The sequence below is a fragment of the Apodemus sylvaticus genome, chromosome 22 (assembly GCF_947179515.1).
Source record: "Apodemus sylvaticus chromosome 22, mApoSyl1.1, whole genome shotgun sequence".
NCBI classification, from domain to species: Eukaryota; Metazoa; Chordata; class Mammalia; order Rodentia; family Muridae; genus Apodemus; species Apodemus sylvaticus.
The window spans coordinates 47416270-47422269 of record NC_067493.1 but is presented as its reverse complement, the minus strand read 5'-3'; positions in this window follow the sequence as shown (position 1 = coordinate 47422269).

Sequence of the window (6000 nt, the reverse complement as noted above, 5' to 3'; positions counted from 1 at the left end):
TCCTATTTTTGAAATTACGTCTGCAAAAACTTGAAGGGGGTAAATGGGGGATGGGGGGGCGGATCGGCGCTGATTGGAATCTTCGTGCCTTTGACAGCGAAATCAAGACCATTGAGAGAAGAATGTGTCATCACACTGGAAACGCGCGCAGGCGAAGTGAGCTGAAGAGAAATGATTGCAGGGGTAAAAAAAAAAACCGAACGAATCACTGGGCACGCGGGTCACGTGACCAACACTGTTGTAGCTGGCAACAGCAAATCCCTCATAATCTGCCTCCAGATCCTGAGACCTGATTAATCAATGGAGTGATCAGAATTAACAGGCTGATATAAGGGCCGTGTGGCATGCTGAAGGCGTCACTGAAATTGCACATCAAGTGGAGTGGCCACAGGGCCCAGTCACCAAATCTTGAGGGATTCCCTACCAACTCTCTTATTGCAGAAATATTCTCTATGGCTTCCCCCTCCTCCCCAGTCTGTTTTTTTGAGACATCTTGCTCTATACTCCCTGGCTATCCAGGAACTCACACATATCTACCAACATCTGCCTTCCAACTGCTGGGTGGCTCTGTGGGCCGTCATGTCTGGCAGAGTCTGGAGCCTTGAGCCTTCTGCCTCTACCTCCCAAGTACTAGAATCATAGATGTGTAGTGTGTTGTCAGTTTAAAAAAAATCATATATGTATGTATGTATATATACATATATGTATATAATATACATATATAATACACACATATACATATATGTGTATATATACATACACACACATGTGTGTGTGTGTGTGTGTGTGTGTGTGTATATAGAGAGAGAGTGAGTGAGAGTTTGTTATTTCTGTGTACCATGTGGGTTGTCCCAGGATCTAACTTAGGTCTTTAGGGTTCAGGGGCCAGTATCTTTGCCTGTTGAACCCTCTTGCTGGCTTGATCATATCTATTTTTATGGGTTAAATATTAAGAATATTTTTCTTCAGCCAGGACTACACAGAGAAGCCCTGTCTCAAAATATAAAACAAAGCTGGGCAGTGGTGGCGCACGCCTTTAATCCCATCACTTGGGAGGCAGAGATAGGCAGATTTCTGAGTTCCAGGCCAGCCTGGTCTACAGAGTGAGTTACAGGACAGCCGGGGCTATACAGAGAAACCCTGTCTCAGAAAAAGAAAAAAAAAGAGACACAACAAAACAACTTAGGTTTTTTAAGATGTTTATTTATGCACATGTGCCTGCATGAATTTATGTGGAACGTGTGCATACAGGTGTCTGACCACTGAGGTCAGGGGCGTTGGATCCCCTGGAACTGATGTTACAGGTAGTTGTGAGGTCCTGCATGTGGATGCTGGAAACTGAGCTTTGCCTACTGCCGAGCCATCCCAGCAGCCTCAGCAACACGTTTCAGTAGCAGAAGTCTTTTAGAATGATATTCTGCAAAGCCTTTTTCTTTTTCTTTTCTTTTTTTGAGAGACAAGGTCTGGTTGTTCTTTGTTTTGTTTTTTTGTTTTGTTTTTTTTTTGTTGTTGTTGTTTTTTGGATTTGGTTTTTTCCAGACAGGGTTTCTCTGTGTAGCCCTGGCTGTCCTGGAACTCACTCTGTAGACCAGGCTCGCCTTGAACACAGAAATCCGCTTGCCTCTGCCTCCCAGAGTGCTGGGATTCCAGGCTTGCGCCACCACCGCCCGGCTGGTCTGGTTGTTCTTGAACTCAGAGATCTGCCTGCTATTTGTTCCCAGTGCTGGGATTTAAGGAATGCACTTCACAGTTGACCTTCTCATTGTTGTTTTTTTAAAGAGAATATTAGGCGGAACAGGGAGGGGATAAGGGGTTTTCAGAGGGACAACCAGGAAAGGGGATAACATTTGAAATGTAAATAAAGAAAATATCTGGGGCTGGAGAGACGGGGCTCGAGGTTAAGAACACTGACTACTCTTCCAGAGGTCCTGAGTTCAATTCCTAGCAACCACACGGTGGCTCACAACCATCTGTAATGAGATCTGATGCCTTCTTCTGATGTGTCTAAAGACAGCTACAGTGTAGTTACATACATAAAATAAAAATAAATAAATCTTAAAAAAATAAAGAAAATATCTAATAAAAAAAGAGAGAGAGAATACTTATTCCAGGTGTGGTGGCACACGCCTTGAGTCCCAATACTCAGGGGGCAGAAGTAGGGTCCCTCTGAGTTCAAAGCCAGCTGATCTACATATTGAGACTAAAAAACTAAAACAAAACTAAAAATTACTTTTAAAAAATTGTATGTGGGCTAGGTGGTGGTGGCCTATAATCCCAGCACTCTGGGAGGCAGAGGCAGGCGGATTTCTGAGTTCAAGACCAGCCTGGTCTACAGAGTGAGTTCCAGGACAGCCAGGGCTACACAGAGAAACCCTGTCTCAAAAAAAACAAATTCAAACAAACAAACAAACAAATTGTGTGTGTGTGTGTGTGTGTGTGTGTGTGAGAGAGAGAGAGAGAGAGAGAGGGAGGGAGAGAGAGAGGGAAGAAGGGAGGGGGAGAGAGAGAGAGAGAGAGAGGGAGGGAGGGAGTTGAGGCCTGGTCTTGAACTCATAGCTCATGCTGACTCAACCAACTAACAGAAGATCACAAAGCCCTCCCTGTCCCTTCTGCCTCTGCCTCCCACAGGCTGGGATTACATTAACTAGGAGTCCTGTAAGATGGTCCTGCATGGAAAGTCGACTGCACCCAAGCCTGAGCACCCAGGCTCCCTTCCCAGGACAGCACAGCAGGAGGAGGAAATGGACTCCTGCAAGTCGATCCCTCGCTTCCCCAAGAATTCTGGTGTGCATCCTCTCCCAAACACAGGTCTAAGTAAGAAGTTACTAACAGTGTAGAATGGCATTAGCTCAGGCTTAAATTTGTCTGTAAAGGATCCTGAAGGCACGTGAGACTCGCAGGAAGCATGGTTAGCACACATGGATCATATACATGAGTGACCCTGTTGCTGCACAACAATGTAAAGACCATGTCATGTCACGAGGATGCTTGAGGATGAGAACTCAGTCACTGACTGGCCCACTCACACCATGTGTGAAAGTGACTCTGGACTAGCAACATAAGCATGGCCAGACAGTGACGAGTTCAGTAGCAGTCCATCCAGTCCTAGAGAGATGGCTCAGCTGGGAAAGTGAGCAAATGTGACTTTAAGTTTGATCCCCAGGCCAAATGAAAATGTTGGATTTGCAAGAAGTGTTGGCCATACTTAATCCCAGCACTCAGGAGGCAGAGGCAATCGGATCTCTGTGAGTTCCAGGCTGGCTAGGATTACAAGGTAGAGAAGGATTCGGGGAGTCACCTGATGTTTATAACCTCTGGCCTGTACACACACACACACACACACACACACACACAGAGTGATTCACGCTCCAGGTTTCCAGTAGGGCCAAGGTTTCAGACATATGGAGGTTTGACTAGGGTGTGACCTGTTACCAAGTTCATTTACATGCTTGTGGTAGCCATCAGGTCCCTGTTGACTGTTAGTTGAGGCCTCAGTCAGATCCCTGCCCAGTACCTGCAATATTTTAGAACTTTACAGCTAGTCTTTTTTTCTTTTTCTTTTACATATATGTATTTGTGTGTTACATGTGTGTAGGTGCACACCTGTGGCCAGCCAGCAGACAACTATAGTGGGGGTCTATTCTCTCCTAAATGTGTCCTGGGGCTTGAACTCAGATCCTCGGGCCTTTTCTTATTATAGGTAGCTAATGACATCAGGCATTCTTGTTCAATTCTCTTTCCTTCACAGTGTGCTTGGCACTTGGCCTTAGCTGTTCTGTTGGTGTAAGTCTTTTCTTAGTCTTCCCCGCCCTGATTTCCTTTCAGCTATCTAAAAGCATATCTTGGTGTTGGAGAGATCAAAGTTCAACAACTGCTTGCTCTTCTAGAGGACCCAGGTTCAATTCCAAGCATCCACATGGTGGCTCACAACTATCAACTCCAGTTCCAGGGATTTGATGCCCTCTCCTGGACTTTGCAGACACCAGGCACATACATGTTAACCTCAACAGCCATACACAGAGTTAAACTGACTCGTTAAAAACAAAACAGCTTTAATGGGACTAGAGAGATGGCTCAGTGGTTAATTGCATTGTCTGCTCTTCTAGAAGACAAGGGTTCAATTCTCACCACCTCCATGGTAGCTCACAACCGTCTGTAATTCAAATTCCCAGTGGATCTGGTTCCCTCACACAAACTTATGTGCAGGCCAAACACCAATGCATATAAAATAAAAATTTATCATAAAATTTTTTTTGACATGAAATTACTGGTGTTAGTATATATTTTACTAATTCATTTTCAATTTAGGAATCAATTACTGTTTTATTTTTATTTTTTGTTATATTTATTTATTTATTTAATATGAACACACTGTATCTGTCTTCATATACTCCAGAAGAGGGCATTGGATCCCATTACAGATGGTTGTGAGCCACCATGTGGTTGCTGGTAATTGAACTCAGGACCTCTGGAAGAGCAGTGCTCCTAACCACTGAGCCATCTCTCCAGCCCTTATTTTTATTTTTTAAATATTTATTTTATGTGTATGAGTACACTGTAGCTGTCTTTTAAACATACCAGAAGAGGGCATCGGATCCCATTACAGATGGTTGTGAGCCACCATGTGGTTGCTGGGAATTGAACTCAGGACCTCTAGAAGAGCAGGTTGTGCTCTTAACCACTCCAGCCCCCTCAAGTACTGTTTTAAATCCTAGATTTGTCACTTATTTTGGTTTCTTTTGGAAACAGTGTTTCACATAGCTGGTAAAAATGTGCTATGTAGAAGTAGTCAAGGCTGGCCTTGAACTGTCTGGCCTCAGACCTCTACCTCCCAAATGTTAAGATTCAAGGCTTTGCATTCTGTCTGCTTCTTCACACTAACTTCTTAAAGGATCACTACATTTAGGAAGACTAACTTTGCTTCTCTCCATGTTTTTGGGAAATAACAATGACCTTTTTTTTATAAAGTGTTAAATATGACAATTTTTATTTGGGCTATGTAGGTTAATTGAGTTTCAACTGGACTACTAGTGACTCTTAAATATGCTCTAAGTTTTCCTTTTTAATTATTCAGGGGTGGACCCGGGGTCTGGAGCTGGAGAGCCAGCACTATGCCTTAGGCTCCCTTTCTAGAATCGACACCCCAGATGCATTTTCCTTTCTTTTTTTAAAAGTCGTTATTTACAGTCAGTCATGGTGGAGCAGGCCTTTGATCCCAGCGGGCAGGTAGATCTATGTGAGTTGCAGAACAGCCAGGGCTGTTACACAGAGAAACTCTGTCTGGAAAAAACCAAACAAGAACAAGACCCATCACCAACAAGGTCATACTTATTGCTTGTTTATGTGTGGGTACACGACTGGCACAATCTGAGTGTGGAGGTCTGGGGACAATTCCAAGGAGTCAAGTTTTCTTCTTCCACATATCGGCTCCAGGGATGAGTTAGGTGGTGAGCTTGGGTAGCTTGGGCCTTTATCTTCTGAGCTACTTTTTTAATCTACGTAGACCAAGCAAGTCTGGAACTCAAGAGATCCAGTTGTCTGTCCAGTGCTGGGATTAGAGGCATGTCCCATTACCATGTGTCATGGCTCACGTAAGTGTCCTTCTGGAGACTGGGTCTCCTGTAGCTTGGCCTGGCCTAGAATTCCCTTATGTAGGTGAAGATGACCTTGACAGCCTAAGCCTGCCTCCATTTCCCAAGTGCTCGTATTTCAGGCAGGAACACCAGGCCTGCCTTTCTAACTCACGGGAATGATTTTTAGTAGATTGAGGGGGATTTTCCTGTCCACCGGCCCATCATTTCCTTAAGCAATTCCACTCAGAAAAGAAGAAAAAAAACAACAACCCCAAACTCATTGCAAAAACTAATTACAACACCTAAAAAAAAAAAAAAGAAAAAAAAAGGACTAGTGTTTGGTGGCCTTTCCGAGTTAAAGTAAAACTTTTAAAAGGGTCAAGGTCTAAAGTTGACATTCTTGTGAGGCCTGTTGAGCGCCCACTGA